The sequence below is a fragment of the Oxyura jamaicensis genome, chromosome 1 (genome assembly GCF_011077185.1).
Source record: "Oxyura jamaicensis isolate SHBP4307 breed ruddy duck chromosome 1, BPBGC_Ojam_1.0, whole genome shotgun sequence".
Lineage (NCBI taxonomy): Eukaryota > Metazoa > Chordata > Aves > Anseriformes > Anatidae > Oxyura > Oxyura jamaicensis.
In genome coordinates, this window is record NC_048893.1 from 4406967 (window position 1) to 4429539 (window position 22573).

Genomic DNA, 22573 nt, shown 5'->3' on the forward strand with positions numbered 1-22573 from the left:
TTTCTTTCTTTCTTTCTTTCTTTCTTTCTTTCTTTCTTTCTTTCTTTTTCTCTGAGGAAATGTTGGGGAAAGCAAAACAAATGAAAGGATTGGATTTGCTTATGTTCTTTGAAGCTTTTCTTTGTAGCTAAGGGATCAGTGAGTGGAGAGGGGAGAGGGGAAAAGAAACCAAAAATAATTTAAGAAAACACTGAGTCCTGTCTTTGAATTATATAAAAGCATCTGCATTTGATTTAATTTTTCTTTAACATAATGTGCTGTATAATCACTGGCATCATCATCCCCTGGGCTTGAGCTTCCTCTTAGCACAGGCTTTGGAAATTGTACCACGATGTTTGGTGGAAGCAGAATCTGGCCCATGCTTTATTTTAAAAATAGACCATTATGAGTTACCTCTCCCCTTTTAGGAGCTTTTTCTTTTGAGATGTTAATACAATCCTAAAATACAGTGTTTGCAATGCCATCAGCCTTCTGCCCCATAAGCAACTGAAAGGAATCAATAATTTACCAAAAAGTTGACATTCCATAAGCTTGTCAGTTGGAAGGGTAAATAAATGGATGCAGGAGAAATGGTGCAAGATGTCAAAGGGATCGACTGTAGAACTTGTTTCAACCCCGGTTCTTAACATAGGGAATGGTGAGGGAGGAAGAGTACTCAAAGAGAGATAAACTTGCTTCTCAGTATACTTAAAGGCTGGGTCTCTTTCAGAGTTTACTTTAACTATTAACCTTGGACAAATAAATATTAATTGATATTATTCCTATATGAAGTCAATAAGAAAATTTCCAGCACATTTATTAAAAGCAAGGTCAGAAAAAAATACTTTAACCTTTAAGCCTGAAAATTGAAATAAAATGAGTAAAAGCAGATAAATAATTATTTGTCTCTCCTGGCATCTGGAGAACTCAAAATGTACTCTAAACATTGCTTAATTAAACCTTACCAGACCCTGGTTCAGTAAAAAAAGGAATTATTTCTTAACTGCTATTTTAGAGAAGAGAGCCTTTGGCCTTCAATTACTATAAATTAGGCAGAGGATAAGCATGGACAAGCAGGACTGAATAGCCTTTAGTCAGACATATCTTCCTAATGGCTCTGGAAAGTGAGGTTCTTTTTGCAAGTTCTATGGAAATGCACACAAGAGTAGAACTTGACTCTACAAGACCTGAAGTCATAGTTAAAGATCCCATTGTCACAGACCCAGACCCCCGGTGTCTGCAGGGTTAGGGGTGAGCACACACTTTGCATTAGAGCTGTTTTGCTACATAAAAACTCTTTTTTTTTTTTTTTTTTTTTTCAAAATGTGGATTTCCCCCCCCACCCCACATAGTTCTTGACGTGGTTTCAATGTACTCATCTTCCTGAGATCAGTTTTACCTGATAAAATTGCAAAGCCATTATGGCCTTATTTGTCAATTTGGTACGTGGGGAAGAAATGCACGATTGAACATTGAGGTTCTGCAGCTCCTCCAGCAAGTGGTGATTCATTAGGACATTATGTGGTAGGTAGTTGCATTCTGGCATGCTCTAGGCATCATGTATACCGTCGTATGAAACAGAGCAACATAATAAATCCTTTTGTTAATAACTCTAAATGATGACTTATGCCCTGGAAATTCCTCTTCCTCCTGGCACAAACAACTATAATCTCTGTGGTGCTGCAGAATGGAGTAGATACCCTAATACCTTTAGTGGAGGTGAAGCAATATGTACCTCATTAGTAGGCCATAGATCAAACTATTAGCAACATGGTGGGAAGTGAGCTAGGATTTGGTGGGATTTACAAAACGTCATCTGGAGGCAGCATGCAAAAAAAGCTTTTTGGTTCTGCAAATGCTTCTAATCAACTGATTTCCCACTCAGTGGGCACAGAGAAGACATTTTATCCCATTGAGCAGAATAGTTTGGCAATGGTGATTATGTGGGATTAAAGCTTACATATGTCATGAAAGCTGTGGCAGTTCCTCCTGGTAAAATAACCTTAGCATTTTGTGACAGAGAAAGCCCATCAATTCATCTTTGTTTCCTTTGTTCTTTACATCTCTGTAGCTTTCATAGCAGGATGGAGAGAACTAAAAAATACACCAGTATCTGCTACAAAAGAACACTGCCCTCCAATAGCCCAGAGGGTTAAATCCTTAGTCTAGGTGGTACTCAGCAATTAAGTGAAGTGTGGGACCTTCTGCTCAATGCACTATAGCTGCATCAGCCAGCTTCATCTTTAGATGAGTCTTCACGTTTGTAATATTTTTAGTGGTCTTGCTTTTTTGTGTTTAAGGAAAGGTTGGATATGGTACTTAGGGACATTGTTTAGTGGGTAGTATTGGTAGTAGGGGGACTGTTGGACTAAATGACCATAGAGGTCTTTTCCAACATTAATGATTCTATGATTCTATGATTTTTAAAGCACATCTATCTCTAATGTAGCAAACAAGAAGGTCAGCATTGTGTTTTTGCCATATCAAAGGGGGAACTGAGGCAGGAGGCCAACTCACCCTAAGGTGATCTTGCAAGGCTTGCAGACCCTGCATAAGTGCCACCACTCCCAAAGACCCAAGAGTTTGGTCACTGAAGGAGAAAATATTTATAATATCTTACATTGTTCCCTTCAAGGAGGCCCACTCACTGTGAGCTCCTGCTAATTACTTTGCTAAATTCATCAAGAGAGAAGATGGCCTGTCTTGTGTGTGCATAATTTCTGGCCCTGGGAACACCCAGATCTCACTAGACACCTCACAAGATTTATGCATGCTCTCTAAATGCCTCATGCATCATTGCAGAGCAGCAGGTGCTGATGATTATCCCACAGGAAAGGAGTAAGGTGAAGGATTCCCTGCTTAAATTCAGGTCAGAATCATCCATATTGGTATAAAAAAATATAATTATCTAATGCTTTTAAAACACACAGATTAGCTCCTGTCTATGGTGGTTGGCTCATTCCTCTCATTTTATAAAACAACTTTAGAGATATAGCAGAATCACATTATCACAGAATCACAGAATCACAGAATCATCTAGATTGGAAGAGACCTCCAAGATCAACTAGTCCAACCTCTGACCTAACACTAACAAATCCCCCACTAAACCATATCCCTAAGCTCTACATCTAAACGTCTTTTAAAGACCTCCAGGGATGGTGACTCAACCACTTCCCTGGGCAGCCTATTCCTGTGACTAACAACCCGTTCAGTAAAGAAGTCTTCCTAATATCCAACCTAAACCTCCCCTGGCACAATTTAACTCATTCGCCCTCGTCCTGTCACCGAGCCTTGTTCATTTAATCTTTCTAGGTTTCTGTTTACTCACTTGTAAAACAGAAATAATGTTATTCTGAAATTCCTTAGAACTATTATTTTTTTTCTTGAAAATGACAAACCCTTTCACTTTGACAGTATCTTCCTTTTACATAACTTAGGGGAACAAGGGGTAGACAGTCTAAAAGTCTAAAATCAGGATTTGATTAAAGTTAGATGATCAGGAAATAAGCAAGTTGCACCAGGGTTTAAAAGCACCTAACTTAAGAAGACATCATTGTCCAGAGATTTTGCATTGGCCTTTAAGGGATTTCTAGGGGTAGGAACAGCAATGTATACAGAGAAAAAGTGACATTCTCTGAGTTTGTGACAGCAAGTACTGGAATCAGTAATTCACTGTTATTTGTAAACTCAGTATTTGTGAGGTCTCTTCCCTTCCTACTCTTCAATCTCAGGCTGAGCAATACTAAGGCTGTTATGAGTCACTGTGCTATCCTCCAAGAGAAGATAGGGTGCAATTCTTTCTTTTAACGGCCTACGCAGAGGTTTGCTGCTATGGCAAAATGATTGCAGTCATTACCTCCATCCACGAACCTGCTGCATTGTGCTGAACATGCAGGGTATAACCAGGGTGACTCTTGCTACAGACCTGTCTTCATATCTCCTCCTTTTCTTTCCAGGACAAAGCTATAACAAAGACAGGATATGAAGGATGCAAGTAGGAATGTATCAAAATATGTTCACCTGAGGTGCAAAGTGCTAAGTTTCACAGAACTTTCAGCTGTCTGTCTATATGAGACAGGCAGCATCCACACCATAATGTAACATGGTGTCATGCCACTTTTCCATCAGTAAAGACATGGTTCCCAAGAGCTGTCCTGCAGTCACAAAACACCATTGCTGATGTCATTATTGTTACTATTATTATATTAGTGTTATTACCTAGTTTATTGTTATTATCTGGTTTATTTTTAAAGTTTCTGAAATAATGCAAGGGCTGTGCTGAAGTCCACCAAAACAGTATTATCATGGCAAAACCTGACAGTATGTGTTGCCGTGCTGGCTAGTGTTAAGAGGCTGAGTGACATGTGTGAGGGTATAAAGCTCACTGGAGCAGTGTTGGATAAACATGTAACACAAAACAATATGGAAATCTGTGTTATACGGTGGTGGAAACATACCCAGTGTATCCTGGATCTCATGTCCAGGGTCCAGCTCTTCTGAGGCCATACAGACAAGATGTGGTTTCTGGTAGAGCAGCTATCGGCAAGGGAGGAACAAGATGGGGAGAAAAACAATCAAGCTAATGTTCTCCCAGTATCTTGCTGCAGCTCTATTCTATATTTATCTATGGTCAGAGGAAAACTGGTGGCTTATTCAAGCAGTGTGTAAGAATGAAGCTTGGGAAGGGGTACCTGCACCACTTCTGCCCAGCTCTTCCTTAATAAGATGAAGATAACACAAATTCAGAATATTTTAATATTTCAGTATAGGTTCTGCTTTGGAAGCAGTCAAACAGCGACTTGCTAAAGGGCCTTGCAGAGTAATTTCCCTTTCAGAAAGGGCAATTTAAACTGTAAGCTATCTTATCTCTTTACAACTTATATTGTTTTAGGACCACAGGACAAAAATTATTGAAAGGAATTTCTGAGGGATTGCTAGAAATCAATATTTTTGTTTGTTTGTTTGTTTGTTAAATGTCTTAGACTCTATTTTCCTGCAATATAAATACATTTATAATATCCCTGATACTGATAAAATATCATCTTGATAATCTATTCAAACACCTAAGAGAGCTCATTTTATGTTCTGACATACTCTGAATTTCAGTTAAAAAATACATTCTAGTTTAACTGCCATCAACAGCCTAATGCAATCTCAAAGAAGCAGGCACAGTCTATTCAAATATATTTCCAATATAAGTCAGAGATTGTCAGACAAAGAAAAAAAAAAAAAAGATTCACAATTAAAGACATAAATGTCAAGAAAAAAGAACAGGAAGGAAAAATGTGGGAAATTCTGATTTTTTATATTACATTTTTCTGGTTTAGGTCAATCATAAATTATAATAATTTTAATAAAAAAATACTCTACAAAGCAGAGTTAAAGAACATGACTTCATTCATCAAGATCTAAGAGGGTTTTTCTTTGCTGTTGAAATTTTAATTACACACTCTTTCAATATTCATAAGTCACTTCATTTTCTAAACATTGAGGTGAGACACACAATCATAAGACTAAAAAATAAAAAAAGATAGTAAATTTTGGGTGTGTTCCCATACTTCGGCATTTTCTTATATTTTCATGTATTGTTTTGTATTTGAATATTTGCAATACAAGCTTTGCAGTCTTAGGGTCTGAAGCCTCACTGTCACAAAAACTGAAATTCTTATGGAACAATTTGACTTCAGTAAGTGAAAATTTCTGAGCTGTGCCAGATATTCCAAATCTCAAAAGGAAATTATGAGCTACAGTCTCTGGTTGTTACTAGAAAGTGTATTTTAAACTTTCACAATGGACCTATGTTAATAATATGTTAATAATGATGCTAATACCTTAACTGTTCACTCACCAAATAAATCTAAATCAAGGATTAAAACATTATGGAACAAATTAATATAACCATTTAGATTTTTGTTTTAAAGTTCAGTTAACAAGTTTCAAGCTGTCCTACCTAACAATTTAATTTCACAAATAGAAGTGATATTTCATTCTGCTACTTATTCTCTTGTATGACAGCATTATATTTAAATAGTACTGAGGTGCAAGAGGAAAACTCTGGATAACCTAGAAATTCCTTAACTGTGATACCATACCCCTTCTTTGAAGCCAATATTTTTAGCGAATCTCCTCCCTATTGTGAAGAAATGCAAAAGTTAAAAAATATTGTACTAAAAACCTATTCATGCTGTCAATGATAGTCCCGTGTAAATGGAGAAAACTTGACCTCAAAGGATAAGCTTGAAAGGGCTGTACTTTTTTAAGGTAGCTTGAAAGGTACTTTTTTATTTCAAAACTATTTGAAAGACTCATAACCCTCTCTTTTGCCTTCTGTTAGCCCCACAAAGCAGCCTCAGAGACACAGACAGAGAAGCTGTGGCAATTTGCCCTGAACAAAAGATGTGGCTCTGATAGCGGGATCACGTATCTGGGTATTTTTTGTCACCATTCGTCTGTTTGTGAGAGTTCCTGTTCACCAAAAGGGGCCTTTAAATTTTTGGCTATTCTGCGTATTTCCTCTCCCACTAAGCATATTACCATTGGTGGTTGGGTTGTTTTGCTTTTTTTTTTTTTTTGGTTAGGCCCACATTTTTATTTTTATTTTTATTATTATTATTTTTTTTAACTTGTGACTAGCCTTTTCCTTGAGAACCAGAGAGTTTCTGGGGTAGAATAAAGAAAATAATTTTCATATTGGTAACTCCCTTATGTTCTACTTGCTTTCCCCAAATATTGCCTCTTTTTCTGTGATACAATGATGTGCTAATTAGAGCTCTGTTAGCATTAATAAGAACATGTTGATATTTCCTATTTTTCACTTTGAATTCATTTTTCTCTGAAATATTCCCAGTGAGATAATTTTGAAGTCACACTACATATTTTTTTTTTTTTTCCAAGAGTTTGAGAAGAAATTAGTATATTGAGAAATACAAGTTTCTTGAACAGATTGTGAGAACCTGAAAGGTCCTTGAAATCCATTAAGATCTCAAATATTTTTTTTTTTTGGAATCCACAAATGCATCTAAGAGAAATAAGTTTCTTGAACAAGTTTCTTGTCAGAAGCCTTCACTGTAGGATTCCTTTCCATTTGTAAATTTCTAGTACACAAATCAGAAGATGAAAACTGTGGAGAATCAGTCTACCTGAAAAGCAAAGCCCCATTTTGAGTTAAAGTGTTCGACAGAAGTCCAAGTCCATCATTAGTATGCTTGATGTGCCTCCAATCCAAAAATATGTTACCTTTTTTTTTAGAGAGGGTGGTGCTTAGCTTCAGACATTAAATACTGTTATTTTTTTTTTTTCTCTGCTAAGTTTGAATTGAACTCTGGTGCATTATTGCTCTGTGTTGCTAATGGAGGAAAAACATGCTGATGGCCTTAGATGGCTTTTTATATTTGTAACAGAGGTGTTCTGTGGGAATAGATGGCCACTCTTCTTTCATATTTCTGTCTACCAGATACAGTACGAATTTATGGAAAGCACCCAGCAAACAAATCCTTATCTTCAGAATAATTACACAAAAATAGTGTAATTCAAGTAATAAGAATGAACAAATATCTGTCCTACATACTTCTCTATATAAGCATCTGTTCTCTTACAGATTTTTTTAACCTACTTCAACACTGTTAAGTTCTTACAGAATACATCCAAAGACATTATTTTTTTTAATATTAAATAAACAGCAATAAAATAATTCCCCCTATTAAGTTTAAATCCTGATAATGATACAATTTTATTGCTTTGTACTGAACTTTTATCAATCAGTCCAATTATGAGCTAATTCATTCTCACCAATTTTGGAAAGTTTTCTTTTTCTTTTCTTTTTTTTTTTTTTTTTTTTTCAAAGTCATATCTGATATTTTTGCATGTGAAATGCTTACAAAGGGAAGTTAATAAAAGAGCAGTTCATATGCATATACAAAGAAAGATCATAATGTATAAAAAAAATGCCACATTAGAGAAGTCTAGACCTTGACTATCTCTCCTATATTTTTATAGTATCTTATCATTGTGTTATCTGATTAAAAAGTGAAATGGTTAAGATAAATGAGACTTAATTAGCGGAACTGATACCTGTCTATTGCTAGTCTTAAATGTGCATCTGGGAGCTCTGATTTTCAGAAGTGGAAAGCACACAACTGCACTCCTTCTTCCCTTTGAAATCAATGGGAGTTTTCCCTGCAGTGAAAACAAATTCTCAAGGTTTCACTCAAAGCAAACTGAAACTTCTGCTCATCCCTTTGACCCATGAGCTAAAATGTGGAGAGACAAATACCATAGCTCTGAGATGGAAGGAAAAGAAGAAGAGCCTAGAATTGACTTTTAATATGTCAGGTTGCAGAGCTAAGTACCATGCAGAGATAAGTAACTTGTATCAGGAATAAGGGCTGGTAGAGATCATTTTCTCTCTGGAACAAGAGTGACCACAATGTGGCTCAGGTTTTTTTCAGCTTTGCTTGTGGAGTAAAGTATTTACATTTGAGCTCAGGGATTAGATGGCCAGTTGCCATCGGTCTCAACTATTTCAATAGGAATGGGCTGGAGCATAACTTCCCCACCAAATGCTCTCTGTGCAGAACAAACGATTTACCACAGAGTTTGGAGATGGGGTATTTACATTCATTTAAGTCTGGTATAAACATTTACAGAACATTAGGACAAATACCAGCATTCTCAGCTAAATGTCTGACCACAATTATTTCTGATGAATAAATGGCTTGTAGAGTGACTCTGAGTTGAGGATTTTTTCTTTCTTTTTTCCCCTCAAACGAAAGGACTTTGAAAACACAGTGCACAATACAGCTAAACACACTGCACAAAGGTTCATGTAGAGTTAAAGAAAACCATAGATGTTTGAGAGATTAGGGAATGAACATCTAGATTAAACCAGTTTATGGTGTCCTTCATCTGCTGTTCTGTTTTTTCCTTCAAAATCTCACCTTCAGATCTGACCCTGACAGACATGTCTAGCTCTGTGAAGATGTTTTGTGCTGAGCAAGTACTTTTTTTTTTTTTTTTTTTTTTTTTTTAACCAACAATTATGACCTGGCCACTGCAAAGGTACTTTTCCCACTGGAAATGGTGGCATGAGGGTTGTTGACTACAGCATGAGAGTCCATTTACTAAATATTTCTCAGAAACACCTGGCTGTGAGAATAAGGAAGCCATTCAAAGGTGTCTGAAACTGCCTGGTCTAAACTGTGTTTTTTCTCCTTACTTTTAGTACAAGACACAAATATATTCTTCCCACTCTATTTTATTTATTTTATATATATACATATACAAATATATATATGTATATATAAAGTGTGCCACAAATAAAGAATACAAATGCAAATATTTCTGTTCAGTGCTGTCTCTAGAGCCCTTCTTCTCATGGCCAATTCTTCTTCATGGTAGAGGCAACATTGACCCCTCTGCTGGACAGCATGTTCTTTAGGATTCAAGAGTAAAACTTTTTCCTACCTGTGCTACAGGAAGGGATGAAGATAATTTTGAAACAACACTGAGAAATCAAGCTTCCACAATTCAGAGAAAGAACTTTCCAGACTTTTTCTACCTTAATTTTTTAGAAAAAATATAATCACCATGATTCCTTCAATAATAATAATAATAATAATAATAATAAATCTGTCATTTTCTGAACATTTCTTATAACCAGAGCAGTTCAACAATTATAGGACTAACTTAGCACATCAGAAACAGTTCTGGTTTCAACTCTGACAGAACAGGGAATCAAACCTGATTTTCAAGAATCTTGACTAAACATGTAATTATGAGTTTATTGACTATTTTGGGAGGGGTCTCTCTTGGTTTGGGGGGTGGTAATGTCTGATTGGTGTTGGTTTTTGTTTAATTGTTTGTTTGTTTGTTTTCCCATTACACTAATTTCAAACATCTAATGAAAACATCTTCTTAATAGCTCAGCATTTCTGAGTGAAGTTAAATACTTTTTGTTCTGGAGTCCCTCTGATCCTTTCAGGTTGTTCTCTCAAATACACGTCTCCCTGTGAAAATACTGGGCACAAGGTAGATAACTAAAATCTCTAAGCACTTCTGGCCATTAAAACACAATTCATTAGTCTTTTCTCCAAATATCCCTATCTGAAAATACATTCCTGACACACAATTGCATTAAATCAAAGGCAAATATTCCCAGTGACCTGACCTCATTGTCAGTGGTGTTGTTTGAAAGCCAAATTTCTTCATTTCCATGTTCAGTGTACAGCTTGGAGTTTACTGGTAAGAAAACAAAATCTAATTCCTGTAACTAGACCAAACATTGAGATTACCAAGAGTTGTTTCAAGGTAGAGCTCTTCTGGACTGTTACAAGGTAGATCACCTTTTTTGGTAGGGGTCAAAAATCTGTGAAGCTCCCATGGATGTTTGGGAGCATCAATTTTCTGGATCAGGGCCTTCATGGTAGAAAACACTGACCTCCAGGTAGAAAGAGACTTCATCCTATGCTGTTTAAACCTATAGGCAGAGACTAAGATGTAAAGCAAGTTGTTCATGCAATACTTGTTTTTCATGCAGTACTTGTTTTTCATGCAATACTATGGCAGATTAATTTTAGCTTTCAGTTCCTGATTTCTACGCTTCTCACTGACATCATTTTGGTTAGGAGCATATTATTTCATCAAAAGAGAACAAAAAACGTCACTAACACCCTACATCCCTTCATGAACTACCGAGGTCAAGTAGGATATATCACAGGATATAAAAGCAGAAAGAAACAGAAGAGAAACAAGCTGCAAGCATTTAGGTGAGGCTTAGATGGAAATTGAGACCACTTTGTTCCTGCGTATTTCACAGAACAATGAACTTAAACTGAATTTAAAATTGTGAATGCATCTCAGAGGAAGTGTTTTACACTCTTTATCTGAAGGTGCAAAACCCTGTATGATAGCCTGAACAGTGGTGAATCTTGTCTGAAAAGTTACACACACATTCAGTGAGGGGGTGGGGGTGGGAATTTTAATGAGTTTGGGATTTCTGTCTTCAGTAGCTTTAATCATCAGGTCTCTCCCCAAAATGAAGAATATTCATGCTTACAATAATTAATACTGAACAGAAGATTTATATCAATCTGACAGATAGGAGATGAAATTAACTGTGCTTTCATGTATAATTTTAAGTAGGTCAGATAAGAACATCTATTGTAACCAACTTTTATTTTATAGATATACTCTGACACGTACAGACCCACACGTACACATTATGTATGTCTATAAAAATCTCTCACACAGCAGAATCTCCTTAACCTCACATTGCAAGCTACCCATTTCTTTCCTTTGAGCTCACCACTCTTCTCCGCATTGATTCATAGGCTGTAAGGTCAGCAGGGACACTTGTGACATAGCCAGATCTTCTGCAAACACAGGACTTAGAATAGCACACAGCAATTCCTACATTGCATCCCATCGGTTGAGACTGGACAGGAGCATGTGGAAAATATTTAAAGAAGAAAACAGCCTCCTATGCTGCATTGATTTTTCTCTGTATTTTATTCTTTTGCCTTCCTAGCTTACACAGTTACACTAGATCAGCATCAGTGATCTAAACAGGCTTCCTTTTTAAGTAACATTTCACATTAGGTAGTGAGAGCAATGGTAAGAATATAACTGACTGATGAAAAAAAAAAAAAAAAAAGATATCAGAATATAAAATTGATATGATGGGGTTTCAGTTGACTTAGCTCTCTGAAGGTGTTCATTAGTTGTTCATAACATTTGGTGCTTCGGAATTGAATTCCTTCAACAGATAATGGAAATTCAAAGAAAAAATGTCTCTATCCTGCAGTGTATTCTACTTGCATTTTTTTTTTTTTTTTTTTTTACATGAACATAAATTATAAAGAAATGAACAGTCCCTTGAGGTGTGCAGGCTTCTTTACAATGATGCTGTTTTACCTATTTTGTAAAATGAAAAATTAAATCTGTTCTTAATATTTATTTAAGACTCTAACTGTTGGCTGTGTTAACATATGGCTGCTTGAATAAAGTAATTTATTTGTGTGTGAATCATCAAGGGAAAACATTAAAACCTGAAACCAGACTCTGAAACATTGTTTGCTAATAGTTTTGGTTAAATGTCTTGTTCTACTTTTCCATCAGATGTTTTTGTCCTTGTTGAAAAGTAGAAAGAAGGGGAATTAGAGAAGAAAAAAATAAGAATAATCTTAATATACATAATTTGGGAAGAATCATTATAAAAATTAATGTAGCTGATTAAAAATGCTGCCAGCATTTTCTTATGGAAACTATATAAATTTTGTTTTGAAATACTACAGTGATCTGCCAGATGCATGCTTGATGTTGGACAAATGCTACAGTGATGGGACATAGTGACATAGTCACTAATCAACACCATGTACTTAACTACTCAGGCATATAATCATAATTGTGTCCTTAATTACCTTCTGAATTAGGGACTAGTCCAAAGCCCACATAAATCCGTGGCAAGCCTCTACATGGGATTTAGTTTAGTCATCTAAGTGATTTTCTAGGCTTTCTCACTAGTTAGCAAAAGAAGGTAAAAGGATCAGAGAAACTTCATCCCACCAGTGACCCAAGTGTCCTCCTGACTCCATGGCTTCTGAGATTCAGCTTCAGAAAGAGGGGTGCAGTGCTTCCACATTGGGTATCTCTCAACCTGGGGCTGGAATCAGTTTTGGGAGGTGAATCTGCTCTTGCTGAAGAGCATGTCTTTGGAGCTATGGGAAGAAAAACAGTGCCACTGATTTTCAGTATGAGTTGAAATTAGATAAAGTGGATCTACATTGGATTTTCAGTTGGACAGTTGCTCTTAAAGCAGCCCGAGGGAAGTGCCCTGGTGAAGTGCCTGAAGGTAGGTGGAATGAATACCTACACTGCTGACCTTGGGACAGGACCTCAGGCTCAGACAGAACTATATTGGATGGGATGGAAAAACTCCCCATCTTATGCAAAAAGCCACTGCCTGACTGGGCACTGGGGTCCTGCAGGTTTCAGCTGAGGAAGGAACATTTAAGTAAAAAGCTTGGAAGAAGAAGGAAGCAGCTCAGGAGGTTCTCCAGGACCACAGTGTCCCTCCATTCCTCCCAGTCCCTCATGCGAGCAGAGGTGGCTATTTCTAGGAACAAATCCCTGGTCCTTTCCCCAGGTTTCTTCAGCCCCTTGGGTGTGCAGTAGACTGACTAGAAGCAGTCAGGACAGCCTTTGGGAAAAGACTCTGTCTCACTTATATATAAATAAACAAAAATGTGTGTATGCATCCAAACTTTCTGCCAAAGCAGTGAACCTAGTGATACATGAGCCAAGAAGAAGGGCTCTGAGTATGTAATGGTTATATGGTGTACTTCCCCTTGTATGTGAGCAAAAAAATGTATCACAAAAGCAAAGGGAGAGATAATCAGGACAAGTAGGTTGCCTTTTTTTTTTTTTTTTTTTTTCTTGTTAAGAAACTTTATTAAAAAAAGTCCCCTTTGGTAGCTGCAACCTTAACTTATCTCATGAATCAAAAAAAAAAAAAAAAAAAAAAAAAGAGTGAGAAAAAGGGTGAAATTGTCTAGACTGAATGAATTGCAAACAGCATGGTGAAAAGTAAATTAGGAAGTTTAACAGTCTTTCATTTTTAATAACCTGAGGCGTTATCAATAATGTCTGTAATTAATTTTTTTTAAAAAGATGTTCATTTTAGATCAATAGTATCCCTATGAAACGGCCAAGACATGACCTGTTATCATATTTAAACAGTAAGGTACCAGCTCTATGGTGGAATTGCAGCAATTAACATTAGTGAGGATTCTACCATATTATCAATTCAAAGTTGTCAACAATATATATATATATATTAACACTGATAATTTATGTACTTCCCTTGTCTATTTTCCTTCTTTGTAGTGATGCTTTTGACGTGTGGAAAATGAGTGTTTGCAAAGCTGACAAGTATTCCTGAAACTGTATAACTTCTGATTCTCAGGGAAGTTATTTTCTGTAGAGGTGCTAAAAATATTAACCCCCAGAATAGCATGAGCTGACTGCTGCAAACACTGTAATTTAAGGACTTGCTTTCTCTTGGGTCACATTTAATAGTTACATGTGGGCATTAGAGTTTTTTTCCCATGAAATAGTTTTCCTTGAGATGCAGGCTTTGATTCAGTTGACAAGCAAATAATAAATTCAATAGCACATACGTATGGGTTTGCTATTATAAACATGAGGGCAACATCTCCACAGAGATACACAGGTCTCTCTTCCCAAAACAAAACAAAACAAAACAGCACTGCTCATGGCAGAGCCAAGGTCTGGCGAATCAGACCTTTAGCTGGCTTAGCAGTTAAATGAAGCTCCAGCTCTTTGCTGAGGAACAGATCCTGTCAGCCCCTGCAGGTAAATGACTGCTTTTGAAATCAATGTCATATCGATGACAGTCATCAGCATGAAACCATAACATTTGTGGACTGCCTTTTATATGATGTGGGCTGCTGGCATTTAGACCAACAGCTACCATTTTGCTATACGGGAAGCAGAATGCTGCAAGATCACTGCTAGAGACAACTTCATTATAATAAACCTTATATCCTTTTTTTTTTTTTTTTTTCTTTTTTTTTTTTTTCTTTAATTCTCTGTTCTTTTCTTTCTGCTTCCCTTTTCAAAGAAATTTAAATGAATAATCCTAGAATCATCTTAACATCATAGACTTGAAACATCTCCGGAAACACCCTGAGCATTACAAGACAAAAAATACTGAAGATGACCTAAGACATATTTCTTTATGATTTTGTCTAGAAGGCTTAGTTTTATAAGGGATCCACCCTCCATATTTCCTTTGGTGTTGTTTATTGTGATCATATAAAAAAGCAAACACTGCTGTATACAGTACATAAGAATACATTAAGAGAAACTTCAAATCAGCCTAAACATAGTTCCTCATTTGAAGGGAGGGGAAAAAAAAATAAATATAAATATATATATATATGTATAAGTTTATACAAAGTTTATTTTTTTTCATTTCTGCTTATGTTGGGGGGAAAGTACCTTGTTCTTACAAGATAGTTCTACCTCCTGTTTTGAACATGCTATGCCTGGGAGACAGTATGTAGCTAACTATTTGCTTGTACATTATGAAAGATTTTTCTATATGGAAAACCTGAAGACTTCATTACTTTTTTTTTTTTTTTTTTTTTTTTTGGTGTGACTTTAATGTTTTTGATAACTAAAGTTCATGAAAAAGCCATGTAATTGGTACAGAACATTTTTTTTACTTGCATCAAGCACCCTAATCTTTGAACATTAGAATAATTTTGCATCTAGCCTGGGGTAAATTAGTTTCTACATTTTTTTTATTATTATTATTTAACTTTCCTGCATTATTTATTTTCAATTTGAAATTCTTTTAATATCAAAGTAGGTGTAATTAATTCTCTGTTTCTGATGATCTGAAAATTAAAATGAAAAATTACAAATAATATATCAAAGAACTTTCATAAAATATACCTGACCAAAATAGTTCAGGTTTACTGAACCTACATATCAATTTCTGTGGGGATTTTTCCCCTTGTATATAAAAGCCATGCTTTAGTGCCATCTAGTGCACTGAGAAATCACAAATGAAGCTTCCATAAATGTTTATGCTCCTGTCTTGCAACAAACACTTAAAAACACTAGATTAGAGACATGGTTATGATATTAAGTAAACAGTCAAATGACTCTTAATTACCCACTTGGAGCATGACTGCATATGACCAAGGGTGAGTATAAAGCAAGAGTTTCAGGTCTTCTCTCGCCAGCAATCGCTGAAACTGAGAAAGACTCAGCAGTTCAGATTTAATCTCTTTTCCTCTGGAAAATTAGAGTAGTCTTGAGAGAATTCTAGCTCACAGCCAAAGGTTTGATTATTGTTCAATACACAAAATATGGTGTGCACAGCCTGGGTTTCTCCTGTTCCATAACTGAACAATTTTTGTCCAATGCCAGGAAAAAATAAATAAAATCAACAACACCAAAAACCCATTGGTAGAAAATACAGCTAGTAGGATTAAAAATGTAAACACATATTTACCTTTTTTTTTCCTTTTTTTTTTTTTTTTTTTTCTTTTCTTTTTTTTTTTTTTTTTTTTTTTTTATTCTCAGAATTCATCAATGGGCAATCAAAATTGAACCAGTAAGCTTGACAAAAATGTCTGACCCACATATCAACAGGTGAGAGATACTGCCCTGAATTGTTCTCTTTTTCATTTGATTCATGGTGGCAATCCCAAGAGGAGAATTTGGGCTGCAGTACATCTCCAGCTAACTGTCTTACCAAAGTTCTCTGGATTTTTGAGCATTGCATTTGTTAACAGCATAGTCACTCTGGTAGTGTGTATGTGATTCATAAATAGCTAGAAAGGTTTGAGAGGTTAGAGGATTTGATTAGATGATCTGAGGTTAGATATTTTTGTTGGAGAGGTTAGATGATCTGCTGAAAGCATTCAGATCTTTGGAGACTGAGACACTGATTATCAGCATAGATTTTACAGCAGGTACACACAGGTCGTCAGGTTTGATAGTTCCAGTGTTTGCAACAGGTAGTTCCAGTGCTTGCAACAGGTGGAATATTTCCTACCCAAAACAGTAAGAAAACACTGCACTAGAATATTTAATGTTGGAGTGGGGTGGTGGTGATAGTTTTGATGAAAAATTGAGACTTTTTCTAACAGTCTTGTAAAACAAGTAATCTGTGCTGACGCTCTCTTTGTGTCCATGGTGACGATTGCTCTACCTTTCTTTAATATGCATTTAGATTCTAGTAAAGCAAAACATTTTCAGTTAAAAGCCAGCTATTTTCAGTGAGAGATCTGTTTGTTGCCTGAATTGGCAACAGCTGAGGGTCAAGGTAGAGGCACAGGGAAACTGCAAAACTTCCCCAGAAAGAAACTGACCACTATGGGTGGCAACGTGGGGATGTTAAAACAATTTGTGAATATTGTAACCCCTTTTCCACTGCACTAATAAAAAGCAAATTAAAATATTTCTTCTGCCTTAGGCCTTTTTGGTGACATGAGAGCAGAAATCAGGAGATGGAGTTCAGCTGAAGCACATCTGAGAATATCTGAGCTGGAACAATCTGCATCATGGTGGGGCCCCGACATCTGCTTGGACTTCCAGGTGCAAAGTCATGATAATCGTCCCCTCATGAGAATACATGCTGGCTCTCAGCTGGGTATCAGGACAAGAAGGAAGAGAGGAAGGAAGGAGGCAGCATGTCTGATGATGCCTCCACTTCACAGTGGTAAAAAGGAACACGGGCAAATTCTTCATGCTGATGGCTGCATGACTTTCAGACCTATGAGCTGGATGTAGCTGTCCTGTACTGATAAGATCCTTCCTCCTCAAATCACAGCCTTCTGTAGCATCAGGAGCTTTGCTTACCACTTGCTGGCCTGCTCCTGCCTTGCAAATAGAATAAAATAATAGCAATCTTGTTAAGAGAAATGCATTTGTCAGCACTCTGAATTTTAATGTGAACTGGCAGCGGATCTCAGTGATAAAGAAGTCTAATGCAGATGGTAATTTTGCAGGGACCTTGCTAACATATGTTATCCACTGGTTTTCTTTTGTTCACTGCTGTGAATTATCAACTGACTCAAGGCAATAGAGGGAAAAAAAAAGTTATATTTCTCACTGTGTCACTTTCCTAACATCATCCAAAGCTTACTGCAATAATTTAATTTTGCAGAGAAAGCACAGAGTTTATTACGTTTTTCCCACTCCTCATCCCTGTCATTTTGTAGACAGGTGTTGAATGGTGATTGACCAAAAGTTGTGACTCATGGTTAGTCACAGGGTCCCACCAAATGCTTAAAAAATTCATTTTTCCCAGGGAAAAATAAATAAATAAAGAGGAAAACATCACATTTCCTAGTCCTCAAGAAAGAAATATTGATCCATGATCAGAACCAAAATTTCACAAGGAAAATCCAAGAAGACCTGCAGAACTGGTATGATTAAACAACCCAAGGAAACCTTCCTCTTAACCTCTAATAGTTATAGAGATAGCAATATTTTTCTATGGAAAACGTCTCTGTTAGGGGTTTTATAAGATATAAGGGGTTTTATAAGATATATATTTTATAGGGGTTTTATAAAATATTAACAAACATCATTCTGGATTGTTACTTTTATGAGGAACTTTGGTGATGATTTCAGAAGTTATTTTGCTACAAACAGTAGCTGAAAAATTGCAACAAATCCACTGAAGTTGGATATTTATACTGTTCAAATAGTGAAAATTCTGAGGAAGTTAGATCTAAACAGCTACAGAACAAAGATGTAGTTCCTCCTTTGATTCCTTTTCAATGTCCAATATTTATGCTAAAATCATTTCTGTGGATAATCCTGAGCCATTCTGCTGTAGCTTTCTTCAGTTTTCTGTCCAATGAGGAATTCCCCAGGTTCTACATACAAAAGGAATTTCCTTGATCATCCATAAATGCACACTCTTCCACCACTACAGCCTCAGAAGTTACCTCACTAAAACTACTGGTTCTAGCCACAGTTTACACCAGTCAGCAGAATTTGACACATCACATCAACATTTCTGTGCAATAGAAATCCCTGCTGTCCAGCCCAAATTTAAGCAGCACTTCTTGAAAATGTGGAAAATAACCTTTAAAGTCATCATTAAGAGTATTGCTGGGAGTGTCATATAAATATCTTATTTACAAAAGCATTGAATACCATATGTTCAGAGGGAGTTGTGCCAAAAAGTGCTAATTACACTGTTATTTAATGCCAACCAGGTAATTACATTCAGCCCACTTAAATACTTGCTGCAATCTGGGTTGCCTCAGAAGCTGAGGAAGGATTAGTGCCGCCCCATATTGCACGTCAGTGCCCTTTCCCCGAGGGCACCACATATTGAACCAAACTTCTGATTACAGATCCAAACCTCACTGTTCATTTGTTCCTCTGCTCTTTCTCCTTCACTTTCTGGTTGCTTTTCTCCACTCAGATACTCAGGAGCTTTTTTTTTTCCTCACCCAGTGACACCCGCAAGAAGTCTTTTTTCTCTCTTAAAATCTTCCCACTCTAACTACTTTCTGTCCTTTATAGGACTCAGCTCTCTACTGGGTTATCTTCTGATAACTGGGAGAGAGGTGACCATCATTTGCTGAACATGGCCCATCTTCCCAGCTGATCAGTCCTTGTCAGCTTAGCTCTGTTGAGTATTTCTGCCCTTCCATTTTGAACTATTTGCTTCGCATAGATATGCTGGTTCAGCAATAGGATTAATGTTCGAATTCTTTTCTATTTCTCAAAAGGCCCACCCAGAGGCAAGGTAAACACACACACACATATATATAAATGTATATATATTTGGAACCTTTCTGGGGAGATTTTTAAGTATTGCGCCAAAAGATAGCTGGGGGGGAAGTGCATCAATATGATATGCAAGGCTGATCTGCAAATCTAATCTCAATCATTTTGCAGGCAGCAAAACCACCAGGTATGGTGGTCCTGAGCACTATGCAGAACTTGTATGCAAAAAGTATGAAACATACTAAGCAACCAGTGGTAAAATTTGACATCACTTTAATGCAGCCAGGAGGCAATCGGAGACAATTTAACAGATGTTACCATATTTAAGCCAGAACAAACAGAACAGATTAATTTCCCCACTTTCTCTTCAGAAGCAAGTGCCAGAAAGTTCTGTGTCTGAAATTTCACCATGTAACACAAGGGAAAAAAAAAATGTTTTGATCACGTAAGCAGCAGCAAAGGCAATGTGTGCAGTCAGGGTGATCTCAAAAACCAGAAGCCAGGCTGCCATGGAGGGGTAGCAAGGGTACAGTGAGATCTATTAATGTCTCATCAGACTGCTTTGACAAGAAATTTAGAAATATTGCATACTACTGATATTAACTAGAAATATTGAAGCAGATTATCTGTGAGTATGAGAAAAAATATCTCAGCCCAGCATTAAATTTGTCATTTTTCTGAACTTCAGGGCAGGTTGAACATCATGCTTTATTTTATTTTTATTTTTATTTTTTTCCCAACACAGTGTGTTTTTGTGTTTTTGCCAGAAAGGGATGAAAAGCATGCTTACTCTCTGCCCGTGCCATCCCACTGATTGCAGAGGGGTGTCCCAGGGCACACATCAATGATGAACACAGCCCAGAGGTCACAAGCTACCTCTCAAATTGCAGGACTCCCACACTTAATTCACTGCTCTAATTATACCATCAGCTGTCATTAGTCCTGTTATTTAGATCTGTCATCCTGACCCAGCAGGGAGGGCTGGGGGTGAGCTAGTGCTCTGGGTCTTGTGGAGGCATCAAGGGTTGCAGCATCCAGGGATCTTGCACCCAGGATTGCAAAATTGAGCAGTTTTGAAGCAGCTGGAGTGGAAACTTCAGACGTGAGGTGGTTTTTACAAAGCTGTTTCCTCCCTCTGTGCATGTGTACATAGGAGTTGTTTTTCTGATTTTCTCACTCCACGTGTCTTGAAGCTTATTAAGACTCTCCAAAGCAAAGAGGTCCATTTTAATGATGACAGCAGTCCAGAATCACAAAAAACACCAAGTAATTTCAGATATTCTCTTTTTACTCATAACCTCCCCTCTTTATTGCTCTGGGAGGAGGGAGGAAAAGACAGAGCAAAGGGTTAAGGTTCCTACCTTGCCCAGCAAGCAGCGAGTTTGCGTGGGCTCACTCCTTCCTGAGCACCCAGCGCTCTCCACCCCAAACGTGAAAGTTGTGTAATAACCCTTTCCCCAACCTTGACTCAATCTTTGCCAGCTCGGTGATTCACCCCGGCTCTGCCACCTGCTTTCTCTGGAACTGTGAGCCGAAACCCCAGCCGAAAACAGCTCGTGTGGGGATGGGAGAGCTGCTGTCCTCACAGCCCACTTCTGCTCAGGCTCCCAACCCTGAATGACAGCTGTGGGGTTATATTTATCACAGGTGTGCATCTGACATTAAAAAGTGTGTGTTTGTGTGTATGTGTGGGGGGGGGGGAATGCCTTTCATTTGTGGTAAGATTTCCTCCTTGTCTGCTGTTTTGAAGGTTTTACAGTTATTAGACAGTTGTGTTCATGACTGCCTCATGCAAAATTTGCTGGAGCTTAAATGCATATTCTGTGTGACAACGATTTCAGTCCTGGCAGGATCTAAAACAGGGTTTTAATCCTAGTTATGTTCTGTTCCGCTTAATTGCCTTACCCAACGCTTGCACTTCATATAAAGACAATCCATCTTTTCCCCACTTGCTTCTGAAATAATCATTACCCTCCTCTGCAGAAATTCAAAAAAAAGAAGAAAAAAAAAGAAAAAAAGTAATGTGGGTTAGAAGGAATTGACATTGAAAACAGACACCCAAACTGCAGATGGCTTAGAATAATTCCAAATATTTCTCTTGCACTTCACAGAGATCCTTTCTGGAGCTAAAGGAGTTTTAATGAAGGATGTTTTCCCTGTCCCTGCACCATGCTGCTTCCCCTCCCCTTTCCCCTTCCACAGAAAAGTTTCCATGAGTAATCCCAAAACCAATATTTAGGGGACTGAAATGTTTGAGCATAATGTTACTGTATAACAAAGAATACCCAGAACTTTCCTCTGGGATGGAAATCTTTTATTTTCTGTATATTAAAGGAGAAGTAAATGTGTTGAGAAGAAAAATTCGTGCTTAAAAGGTTATTTTGCATTTTTTGCCATTTTCATATATATTTATCACTTTGTTTGAGCAACATCATTATTTTTTTTCTAGGGAGTGGCTTGCTGGAAATAGAATCTGAATGCCTTTGGGGGATGAAGCACTTTCTCTTGGTGACAGATGCAGGCCACTCTGCTCAGATCTCTCATGTGCTCCCTGCTCTTTGCTCCTATGTAATTTATGAGTCTACGATCAAATCAGGTACCATTTATACAGCCTACTAAAAACATTGGTATGTTTTCCTTGGCTTTCAAGACAACTGAAAACTACTTCTTTTGTCTTCATATGGCATTTGTGTAGTCTCTAAAACAGTGGAGTCAGCCTTCATCCTTAGCAAGCCAAACCTTCATTCACAGAGTTGTTTATCAGATCAGTCTTTTTTGTTTCAAATTCAATCTTTTAAAGAGTCCTGGCCAGAAAATTCATAGCTAAGATATTCCCAGAACTGTGTGGGACAGCCCTCTTTCTATGACAATGAAGCTGTGACAACAAAGCACTTTGCTGGGAGATGTTGAGATGGTTTGGGGGCAGCTCCTTGCTCTTCCCCAGACTTTCTGTTTGACTGTGGGCAAGCCCCAACATTTCACCAGGAAGCAGTTTATCATTTCCAAAATGGGGTTGATTAATCCTCTGTTTTACAGGCAAAGAGGGTGAATGAATCCACAAAGAAATATTCTGGGTTTGTTTTCCCCAAAGAGGCTTTGGTTTCGGTGGAGATTCCCAAAACATCACTAAACTGGTTCACATAGGTAGCACCAACAGTTCCAACCACACCACAGACCTACTTTAAACCTAGCTCAGCTATATCACAGTTATAGAACAGACACAGAAGTGAATCATGTAATAAGAGGGTTAAAGACAGATACACTGGCTGTTTTTTAAACACTGAATCTATGGCATTAATGTGTTAAGACC

The 22573-nt window shown here is 37.2% G+C and overlaps 1 long non-coding RNA gene across 1 annotated transcript in view; it reads left to right on the forward strand.

The window, feature by feature from the left end:
* LOC118160953 overlaps positions 1-17375 on the forward strand; it is a 25436-nt gene extending 8061 nt beyond the window's left edge. Inside the window, exons 2-3 of the long non-coding RNA XR_004747775.1 lie at positions 16093-16161; positions 16988-17375. This is a non-coding gene — a long non-coding RNA (uncharacterized LOC118160953). The remainder of the gene's footprint in view (positions 1-16092; positions 16162-16987) is intronic.
* Positions 17376-22573: the final 5198 nt, after the last annotated feature.